Source organism: Petaurus breviceps, unplaced genomic scaffold (assembly GCF_028583685.1).
Source record: "Petaurus breviceps papuanus isolate PSGF00001 unplaced genomic scaffold, PetGlider_PUasm1.0 38, whole genome shotgun sequence".
NCBI lineage: Eukaryota > Metazoa > Chordata > Mammalia > Diprotodontia > Petauridae > Petaurus > Petaurus breviceps.
Genome location: NW_027186304.1, coordinates 493,736 through 505,723, shown reverse-complemented (window position 1 = coordinate 505,723; position 11,988 = coordinate 493,736). Strand labels below are relative to the sequence as shown.

At 37.4% G+C, this 11,988-nt stretch overlaps 1 long non-coding RNA gene across 1 annotated transcript in view; it reads right to left on the bottom strand.

The window, feature by feature from the left end:
• Positions 1-11,988, bottom strand: part of LOC138169958 (uncharacterized) — a 62,399-nt gene that overhangs the window by 47,192 nt on the left and 3,219 nt on the right. The window contains exon 3 of the long non-coding RNA XR_011170493.1: positions 11,045-11,233. This is a non-coding gene — a long non-coding RNA (uncharacterized lncRNA). The remainder of the gene's footprint in view (positions 1-11,044; positions 11,234-11,988) is intronic.

Genomic DNA, 11,988 nt, shown 5'->3' with positions numbered 1-11,988 from the left:
TCTGTCTCTCTGTCTCTCTCTCTGTCTCTGTCTCTCTGTCTCTCTCTGTGTCTCTCTGTCTCTCTCTCTCTGTCTTTCTGTCTCTCTCTCTTTGTCTCTGTCTCTGTCTCTGTCTCTTTCTCTCTCTCTTCTCTTTTTCTTTCACTCAGCATTCAGCATCGAGCTCCTATAATGTAATTAAGTCTGCTAATTGTCCAGGCAAAAGGTAAAAATAATCCAAAATAAGCAATGATAATCTAAGTGATCACTGAAAACCCTGTTCATCTTTGAGTTATAATAATAGAATCCCCACATTTTAGAGCTGGAAATCACCCAACCTTACTCTTTTTCTTCAGAGACAAGGAAACTGAAAGCCGGAGAGGTGATGTGTTGCCCAAGGTCACACAACTAGTCAGTGGCAAAATTGAAATAAGACTCTAGATTTTAACCCCCGAGATAGTGTCCTTATACCTACAAGTTGTTCCCTATATGGAAAATTCTATGTCTGTACTTCTGTACAGGTGATGCCCCGCAAGTCAAGACATGGCCCTCGTGTTGTCATTGGTCCTCTTTGAGAATGAAGGTGGAACAACAATCATATGTGTCTTATCTGCTTCTTAGGGTCTCTAGCTTCCTTCAAAGCACAGTTCAGTTGACATCCCTTTAAAAGAACTTTCTTCATTTCTTGGTTGATAGTAGTCTCCTCTTAAAATTGTTACATTATTTTGCTTGTACTTTATATTTACTTAATTGTGTATATGTTGTAAATACACACATACATACATTAGTGGAGTGTAAATTCTTTGAGGGAAGGGACTATTTGTTTTTCTTTTGTTTCACCAAGTCCTGGATAACACAGTACCTTATGCATAATATGGAGCTCAAAAAAGGTTTATTTTGTTAAACTCAATTGAACTGAATTGGGTAATAATACCCAAGGTTTGCCTGCTGTCTCTCTTCCCTTGGGTAAACTGTATTTAGCAGAAATCCCTGGGTGTTCATTGTTCTCACTTTATCCTCTGGAGTCTTTTCTACCCACTCTGCAATCTGAATAAACACAAGGGAATCTCCAGGAAACGTCTCAGTCCCATATTATACCCAAACAGCTGAAACTTGAAAACTAACAAGGCCAGGAATGTTAAAATTCTAAGGACTCTCCAACACCTGAGTCTTTTAGAATGAGGAAGATATCCAAGCCATTTTGTCTTATCCTCATGAATACCACCCAATAAACAGTATAATAAATTACTAATTAGATACTGAGAAGATGAAAACATCATTTGTAAATTTCATCAATTTTTTTTCTTAAATCCCTTTGAGAGATAGGCTAATGAGTCATATAAGAAAAACTAGACTTCAATTTTACATTCTCTCAAAAAAAAAAAAACACCTTGGGCACAGTTATGTATGTTCATTGCACTCTAGACTCCAAATGCCTGCTGGACATCCTGACTTGGATGACTCATCAATATCTCAAACTCATCATGTCCAAATAAGGGGTAATCCTCTTTCCCCCTAAACCTGTATCTCCTCCAAACTTCCCCATGTATTCTGAGGAAACCATCCTTTTCCCAGTCTCAGGATCATCCTTGATTTTTTCAATTCTCTGCTATGATATTTAATCAGTTGACAAGTTTTGTTAATTCTTCCTTTATAACATCTCTCACAGTTGCCTCCTTCTCTCCCCTATCTGAGCTCAAGACCCCATTATCTCTTGCTTGGTCCATTTTCATAACATTCTAGTTGGTCTCAGTATCTCCGGTCTCTCCCCTCTCTCCCCTCTCTAATATATTTCCCACAAAACTGCCATTAATAATCCTCCTAAGGCACCAGTCTGGCCATGTCATTCCTTTGCTAAAAAAAAGTCAGTGACTGCCTAGTTCTTCTAAGATTAAAATACAAACTGCATTCTAGAATTTAAGGTTCTCTGTAGTCTGGGCTCCAATGTGGTCATTTTCGTTCATTCTCTAAGCATTCCTTCTACAAGGCACTGTCAGGTTCTAGGGATGCAAAGACAAAAATGAATGAACACTTATCCTCCTTTTCACACGCTATAAGCTTCAATCAAACTGGACTGTTAGCTCATCCCCTATTTTGGCATTCCAAAGTTGTCCATTTCTGCAAGTCGTCTGCATGCCTAGAATGCCCTTTCTCCTCATCTCTGCCTCTGAGGAATTCTTTCTTTGCTTCTTTAGAGCTGTATGCTCCATGAAGCCTCCCTTATCCTCTGGGTTGTCAGTGTTCTCTCCTTCCTCCAATAAACCGCTGTGTGTTTATGTATGTAGGTATGTATATATGTATATGTGTATTGACAGCTAGGTGGCACAGCAGATAGAGCACCAGGCCTGGAGTCAGGAAGATCTGAGTTCAAATGTGGCCTCTGACACTATCTGTGTGACCTTGGGCAAATCACTTAACCCTGTTTGCCTCAGTTGCTTCATCTACAAAATGACCTAGAGCAGGAAATGACAAACCATTCCAATATCTTTGTCAAGAAAACCCCAAATGGGGTCACAAAGAGTTGGACACAACTGAACAACAACAAATACGTGTATTGGTATATGTGTAATGCATACATACTTGTGTACACACTCCTATGCACTAGAAAAATATTAATATACATCATAAATATCTGCGTATATGCATATGTATATATACACATACATATACATATGTGTGCGTGTATATATTTTCCTTAAGGGCAGGGACCATTTCTTTTTTGTCATATAACTTCAGAACCTGGTACAGTATCTGACCCATCATAACCATTCAATATTTGTCAAGTTTATTTCAATTATAATCATTATCATTATGACTTTTATTCAATATAAAATAGTTTGCATTTGCATTTATAAAGCACTTTTACATATATCATCTTGTTTGATTCTCATAACAACCTTATGAAAGAGGCAGTTAAAATTACTCTCATCCATGTTTTACAGATAAGCTTATATTTCTATAAGATTGACAGCATATTAATAATGTTGGAACACTATTGAATGAGACTAACAATAGCAATAACTTGGATTTATATAGCACTTTACAGTTTTAAAGCATATTACATATATTACCTCATTTGATCAGCAAAGGGCCCTGATTTAAAATATGTTTGAATACTTAGGGGAAAACTATGTAATGTATATACTATAGCTAGAAAGAAGACTATAGCTTCCTTCTCTGCTCACATGCCTCCATTTATTTGGAAAAAAAGCATTAATATTCCCTTGGGATACAGAAAAATCATATTACAGTATTTTGCTATTTTTATTGCTTATATGTCAGCGAGAAAGATGGCAAAGATTGGCCATAAAAATAAGTTCAATAGGCAACCAGTTCAAAACAACAAGTCCCATCCAGTGACATTTTCAAGGAGTAAGTTCTATAGGAAGTTCTAAGTTGGGGGTTGGGGATAAGGATAACTTCCAAGTTGAAAAATAACATTGTAGCTCAGGCTATTAAGACATCACCTTAAAACTCAAGCAAGAATTTTTTTAAGAAAAGACATGAATAGCGGCAGCCAGGTGGCTCAGCGAGTCAGAGCACCAGCTCCAGTGTTGGGATGACCTGGAGATCGAATCCCAGGCTCACACACTCAGCACCCACCCAGAAATAAATGGCCGTGTCACTTTGAGCAATTTACTTAACCCTGATTGCTTAAAAAAAAAAAGACATGAATGGACAGGCATGTTGGTTCCTATCTGTGGTCATACCATTGTTGTTCATTCTTCATTTCAAAGACCGATGACATCAAGGAGTTAAAGTATTGACTTACCTGACAATTGGATTTAATTGAGGCAGAAAAGTCATCACCCTCACTCTTTTTTTCCAGTCACCAAAGTACAATGGCAGGACAAAAGTCACAGCAATTGATGATGAGCCTAGATTTAATAGATAAACTTGTCATCTCCTGTGTCTGAAGATCTAAGTATTCCCATAGTGCCTATTTCATCCACTTTCATGGCTATGGAGAACAAATTGTTCTCATTTACTAATTCCTTCAAGAGAAGTCTTCACATACTTAGGGTAGACATCCCCCTGACTTACCGATGGGCCCTGTCTGCCAAGATTTAGCCTGATTTAGCCTGTCTGCCAAGATGGTTTTACTGGGTTGCAGCTGCTGTACATGCTACAGTTTCTTGGAGCCACAGGCAAGAGTTAGCTGAGAGGTGAACAGCACTGGTGGATAGGCAGGCCTGAAGAGGGTTTGGCAAGCCCTCATATCAGAGGTTCTTATTTCCTCTGAACATGGAGGCTGGACATGCTGGATCACCTGAGGCCTGGAGTTATGCTCTGCAGAAGGGCTAAAGTGACAACCTTAATAAAAACAGAAGATATGAATGTGAAGAGACTTAGGGTCAGAAAACCCTGAATTTGAGTTCCAACTCTGTTACTCATTTACTAAATGACTTTGGAAAGTTAAATGAGATAGGAGAAATGGAACAGATTTCAATAAACGTAAGAACGTAAGATAATTATTTTCATGTTTTAAATCCTAGATCAATCTGAGATGTCACAGGCATATACTCTAAGATTAGACATATAAACAGAGATCCAGACAGGCAGCCTACATTTATACATGTATTAAAGATGCCTGAGTGGTTAGCTAAAGGTTAGAGCACCAGCTGATAATTTATACAGAGAGTATATTTTATGCAGCTATTCCAGAGCATACCCCTGAGAGGAAAATATACATTGATACCCATCCAACTCTCTTTCCTCCTCCAGTGCCCATGTCAGCGTAAGTGCTTCTGCATACAGAAAAACTATGTGGCACACATTGCTTAAAATCAGATATAAAATGTCTGCCTGAAAAAGCAACTGCTTATGGAAGATTAGCCCTGCCTCCTCCTCACTCTACTATGGGCCCAAATATATATAACTCCCCAATGGTCACCAAAATTAGTCCATCAAAGTCTTAACTCTCATTTTCAGTGTCAGTTGAACTTCTAGATTCATAGATTCTATGTGAATTTCCTTCCTACATTTCTTGCCCCACATTCTGAAAGTATAATTTAAAAACCCAGATTATTTGCTGTTTACATCGATACTTTGTACGTACCATCCATACACCAGTGAATGGACAGCTCAAATGATTCTGAAGTAGAATTTTCTAACTCCATCCTAACCTGGAAGACACTACAGCTCTATTGAAGTTATGGCGCTCCAAACTGCAGTAAGTTTCTGGAGTAAGCATCTGAATGTCAGGAATATCCGGAATAATGCAATAGTGCGATGGAAGTTGAGATTTCCTTTGCACCTGGAAGAGTATGTTGTAGATATTGGGGAAAATATTAATGGAATAACAAACTCCTTCAACTCTCCACATCTCCTCTGTATGTAACACTCTGCTCCTTTCGATTCATTCACATGTCACAGGATTCCAGAGCTAGAATTGAAAGAGAACTCTGAACACATCTAGTTCCACTCCCTTCATTTTAAGGATGAAGGAACTGAGACCAAAAGAGGTTAAATCATTTGCCCAATGTCACAAATGTATAAAAAGGTGGCAGCTCTGGGACTGTAACCTAGGCCCTCTAACTGAAAATTCAGTGAATCTTTCCACTGCACACATGGTTTCCATTCAAAAACTCTAATTAAATGATCAAAGATTTTTTCAAAGCTTTTTGTATACCCAGCACTGTGACTAGAACTATAGAGAACCAAAAAGAAGTGGAAGACATAGACTTTCAAGGAGCTTGTAAATCTTCTGGAAAAGATAAGACTTGTATATATGAAACAAGATAGTATATTATCAAGACAGACTATTTGGTACAGACTACAAGTGCTACAGGACTTTGAAGAAAGGAGAGATCATTATGGTTGCTGTCATCATAGAAAATGTCAGGGTTAAGCCAGACCTTGAAGAAAATGTAGCATTTAAGTAGTAGAAATAAAGGTAGAGAGATCAGAATGATAAAAGTAAAAAGCCAGAACAAATAGATATAGTTCTATAGGGACAATGTCCCTTTGGCCTGATCAGTCACTGTTGTCACTCACATGTGAGAGATCAGTGGAAAATGAAGTTAGAAAGTTAAAATGGGCCCAGATTGTGGAGAATTTTCAACACTGGGTCGAGTATTTTAAATATGATCATATAAGCAGGAGGCAATTACAGGAGGAATTTGATATTTTAGGAGGATTATCCTGGCAGACAAAAGATTAGGATGTTGATAATAATCATTGAAAGTTAAGAAAGAAGGAAAAAAGCAGAAGATGGGACAGCGGAGGAAAGGAGTGTTTTACAGGATTATTGCCTCATACTGAAACCAGGGAAACAGTTGAAACAAAATCCCTGAGACTGTCACAGCTGAGATATGTGGAATGTGACTTCTCATCATGATCATCTTACTCATAAAATTTGTCTTATTGAAGTATTTTTAGAGTAACATTTAGGCTTCCAGAATTGGGAAGAAATAAAGGAACAGGGTATAAATCATGGAATCTCGGGAAGTGGGAGGGACCACAAAGGCCATCTGATCTAAACCTCAGACACACAAGGATCTCTACTACAACACAGGCCACAGGTGGTCACCCAGTTGTTGCTTCATGATCTCTGTGGAGGTGAAACCAGTAACTCCAGATGCAGCCTTTTCAAGTTTTGAATGGCATTGATAGTAACATTCTACTTCCCACCTTTAGCTCTGTCTACTGTGCCTGCAAATTCCTCCTCCTTTCCTCCACGTGAAAAAAGCCATAGCTCCCTTCAAAATTCAGCTTACATGGCACATTCTACACTAGATGTGCATGTTGTATCCCCTCATTAAAGGGGAAATGACTTTTTTTTTGCCTTTGTATGCCCAGTGCCTAGCATAGTTCTGGGTACATAGTAGAAACTTAACAAATATCTGCTGAGATTAAATATATTTAAGTAGAATAAGTCTAATCCTTTTCTATGTGATAACCCTCCAAATGCTTAACGAAAACTCTCAGTCCTTACTACAAAATGGTGAACATCAAAATAATCTGGTTTTAGATAAGAAATAAAGTGGTTGATTAATGGAACAGATTAACTATATAATATACAGAAGTAAATGATCACAGTAATGTTTGATGAACCCAAAGATCTCAGATACTGGAAAAGGAACTCACTATTTGACACAAAGAAAATTTTGGAAAAATTAGAAAGCAGTCTGACAGAAACTATGTATAGACCAACATCACATACTTTATACCAAGATAAGCTCCAAAATGGCACATGATCTACACGTAAAGGGGGATATCATAAACAAACTAGGGCAACACTATAAAAAGTACACATCAGATCTATGAATAAGGGAAGAGTTTATGTACAAACAAGAGATAGGGAATCAAAGCAAGTAAAATGGACTGTTTTGATTAAATTAAACTTAAAAGTTTTTACAAAAAAGCAATTCAGTCAAAATTTGAAGGAAAGTGGGAAACTGGGGAAAGTATTTACAGCAAGTTTCTCTGATAAAGGTCTCATTTCTCAAATACATGGGGAACTATTTTGTAAATTATTCCTAAAAATAAGAGCCATTCTCTAATGGAAAGTAAGAAGATATAAAGACAATTTTCAGAAGAATAAATCAAAGCTTTCGAAAGCCTGCTCTAAAACACTAATAATGAGAGAAATTCAAATCAAAACAACTCTGAGATACTATCTCACACCTATCGTATTGGCAAAAATGACAAATGCTGGAGGGAATACAGCAAACAGGAATACTCATGCTTTGTTGGCAGCGTTGAGGACTGGTCCAACAGTTCTGGAGAACAATTTGGAACAATGACCAAAGAGCTATAAAATGTTGCATAACCTTTGACCTAGCAGTACTGCTACTAGGTCTGTATCTTAAAGAGATAAAAAAAAAAAAAGGAAACAAACCCATATGTACAAAAATACTTACAGCAATTCTTTTTACAGTAAAAAAAATTGGAAAATTAGGGGATGCCCCTCATTGGGGAATCACTGAAGAAGTTATGATATATGATTCTGATGGAATACTATTGTGCTAAAAGAAATGTTGAAAGACATGGTTTCAGAAAAACCTGGGAAGACTTCTATGAACTGATGCAGAGGTAAGTGAGCAGAACTAGAACACTGTACACAGTAACAGCAATATTGTAAAGATAAATAACTCTGAAAGATTTAGCTCCTCTGGTCAGTACAATGAACCACAACATTTCCAAAGAACTAATAATTAAAAATGCTATCTACCTCCTGAAAGAAAACTAATGGACTCTGAATGAAGATTGAAACATACCTTTTTCTTTATTTTTCTTACTCCTCCCTGTAGCAGCAAGCACTCTAACACACCCAGAATGGCCTGCTAGCACAGATTCTTTGATCTGCTTTTAAAGGAAAGACTGCTCAAAAAGCAGTTAACAATCTTAACTTTTAATTGCAGAGAAAGAAGTGAGTATAGAAAATACAAGCAAAAAAATTAACACAAAAACTAACAAACAGGGCTCCAGCTATCTAAACATAGCAATATTGCTATACAGTTTACATATATCACTGGATAAAGGCAGCACAGACATCGAAGCAATCAGGTGAAACCAAATATACAGCTACTCAGAGTCTCAACCAGGGAATCAAAAGATCCTTCTCATGAGCAAACCCCCAAAGCAAAATACCAACTCAGAGTATATATTCACTTCTCAGAGCCATAAAGTCTCACAACCCTTGTGACTCAGTGCCAAATTTCATTAGTACCAAAAGTGAGAAAGCCATCCTACAAGCAAGCCCCCCCTATGCAAGCTTCTCTTTAAGCAAGTTCCTCCCTCAGTGGGCTCTATGTGATTCAGGTTGTATCACAACTGTACACTCAGGCCTATTTATAGGCAAGGAAGATCTTCCTATTTCATTAACATTACACCCCCTTCCCCACAATATAGCTAATATGGAAATGTTTTGCATGAATTTATATGTATAATGGGTATTGTATTTCTTGCACTCCCAATGGATGGGGGAGGGCTTGAGGGAGAAAGAGAATTTGAAACTGAATTTTTTTTTATTTAAAATATTTTTTAAAAGCTCTCAGGCCTCCCTTATATCTTTTCTTCTCCTTGCTAAGCTTCCTTAGCTCTTGCAATGGATCCTCATATGAAATGTTCTCAAGAAACTTGACATTCTTGGTTGACTTTCTCTAAATGCTCTCCAATTTTTCGTAAAATGCAGAGCCCAGAATGGACCATAATTTCCAGATTTTGTCTGACTGGGGCAGAGTATAGTGATAATATCACCTCCTCAGTTGAAGCATAATGTAGCTCAAGATCACATTACAGTTATCGCTTCCACATGGAGGGGTTTAGGACTGTGGTGCTCCTGGAATCTGGAAAATCTGCATTAAATATTTTGGCCCTCTCTTCATACCAGAGAAGGAGTCTGAATTTTTTCTTTTTCGTTTATGGGATGTTTACAGTACCTTAATGTAAATTTTGGGTTGATATTATACAATAGTACATATATTTTATGCATTTATGAATTTCTAAATTTTTTCTATCATTTGTTGGCCTTCCTGTGTCATCTGCAGCTTCTGCAAAACTCTCAAAAAATTACCATTGAATTTCTTATGCCAACCTGTGATACATAAAAACAATGATGGGGACAGTTGTGATATGGAAGGGATAACCGTAATTATTTTGCCTGTCGTATCAAATTTCAACTTGCAGTCTGCTAATATTTCCAGATATTAGCAAACTTCCATCTAGCCATGCCTGGTACTATGGTTGATTTTTTAAACCCTAATATAATATTCTTAGAGATATCCATTGATGTATATATACACATGCATATATGTATCTATGTATAAAAAATGTTCCCATTAAATTCCTTCTTATTTAATTCAGCATAACATTCTAGTCTGTCATGAACTTTTAGGCATCCAATGAACCATATACACCTCCAAGCTTCATGTCATCAGCAAATTTGATAAGCGTGTCATATATCCCTTGTCCAGTTAAAACGTGAAACAACTCAGAACCAAGCACAGACCTAGTAAAGCACTTTATAAGAAACCTCTTTTCAAGTTGACATGGAATCTTTAATGACTATTCTTTGGGTCTGGCCATTCAGCCTGCTTCATAACCATCATATTGAGATATTCTACGCCACATAACTATCTTTTCTATAAGAATAATGTAAAAGACCTTATCAAATATTTTTTTCTGAAATATGGATATATTATAGCCTTCACATTCTCTTAATCTACCTACCAGTCTATTGACCCTGACAAAGAAGATTAGGTTCATTAGGTATGATGTGTTCTTGATGAAGCTACTTCTTACAATGGTTATTTCCTTTTCTAGGCATTCACTAGTCATTGCATTAATAAAGTGTTTCAAAATTTTCTCCAGAATCTTAATCAAGGTCACTGAGCCCTAGTAGAAAGATACCTTTATCTTTCCTTTTTTGGAAAATCAGGGTATTTGCTCTTTTGCTATTCTGTGATAGCTTTCTAATTCTCCATAATCTTTCAAAGGTTCCTAAAAGTGATTCTGATGAGGGATGGCTCCCTCTAGGTTCAGCAGGAACTCTGATCTTATCTAAGACCAGAAAACCTGCAATAGCTTCTGGAAAGAATTCAAGGTCTCAGGCTTAATTGGAGTGAGAGTTGTAGAAGTTTATTGTTATGCTTCTATGAGAAGCAGACAAGAGTCCTTTAGGAGACCTGCAAGTGAGAGGGGTACAGGCTTTTACTTTTAAAGGGTAGGGCTGCCATTGTCAGGGCTGACAGGATGGAGGGAAGGGACTCAGTGCCTAGATAAAGGTTAGAGCTGACTGAGAGGAACTTGTGACTTTAGTGCATAGATAGTTTAGATAAGATTTGGGCCAGACTGAGGAGACATGAGGCAAGGACAAAGGAGTATTTGGGTCAGACTGGAGGAGACATGAAGAGATTAAGTAAGAACAAAGGAGTCACAAGTTGTTACCTAGGCCAAGTGGATAGGGGAAAGGGGCTGAGTTTGACAATACAAATTGCAGTTACAATTGTAAAAACTGGTTTTATAAATTGATGTTACAAATTGATTTAGACCCCAGGTAGCCCATCAATTCAATGATCAAATCTGTCAGTATCTTGAAATATAGTTCATCTGCACTTACTGATTTATATTCCTCAAGGGCAGTGAGATGCTTCCTCACTATCTTTCCTAATGATTTTAGTTCACCATTCTTATTTTCTTCTTTCCAATCCCAATAGCATTCTTCTTGGGAAATAAAATTGAATGATGAAGAAGATTTGAGCAATTCAACCTTCTCTTCCTTGCCAATTATCACCTCCTCATCCACCTCCTAAAACAGAAAGATAAAAAGGAAAAAAATGTGGTACAAAGCTTTCTACACCAGCCTCTGTTCCTTTGGAGCTTCAGCTCCTCCTTGTATCTTTTACAAGACTTTGCTATCATTTTTTTTCTTCATCCTCTGGAACAAATTGAACTAAGTGGTATCTGACCTTACTTTTAGTTTCAAATTTATGGTTCTATGATCCATTACCTCCCCATTTCCACTTTTATTTCCTTGTCCACAACCCAACCTTTCCAGTCTTCTTACACCTAACTCCCACCACATACTCTTCCATTCACTGATGTCATTGTTATTCTCCAAACAAACTCTTGCCCTCTGGGAATTTGTCTGGTGCCTCCTTATTCCCCCTTCTGATTCATGGGAATTATCTCCATGAGTATTTTTGGAATTTCAGTCTTAAGAGTTTCTCCTCCTTCCTGAGCTGAATCCCCCTGGAGAATTTTAAACCCTAGCATTCTACCTAACTTTTAAACATCTACTCTCGCAAAATATGTCAGATAATGCCTGCCTCTTCTCCTTTTTACCACAAAGTTTAAGGTAGAGTGATCTTTCATCAGCGTTGCCATCATTGCTCCCTTAATAATGAGTTACTCTTTGTAAAAATCGGATCCTAAATGGAACTGCCTCTATGAGTTTTCCCATGTTTTGAAGGATGAAACTATTAAAGCAAGAAAGCATCAACTACAATCTTCTGGAGAGAGAGAGAGAGACAGAGAGAGAGAGAGAGAGAGAGAGAGAGAGAG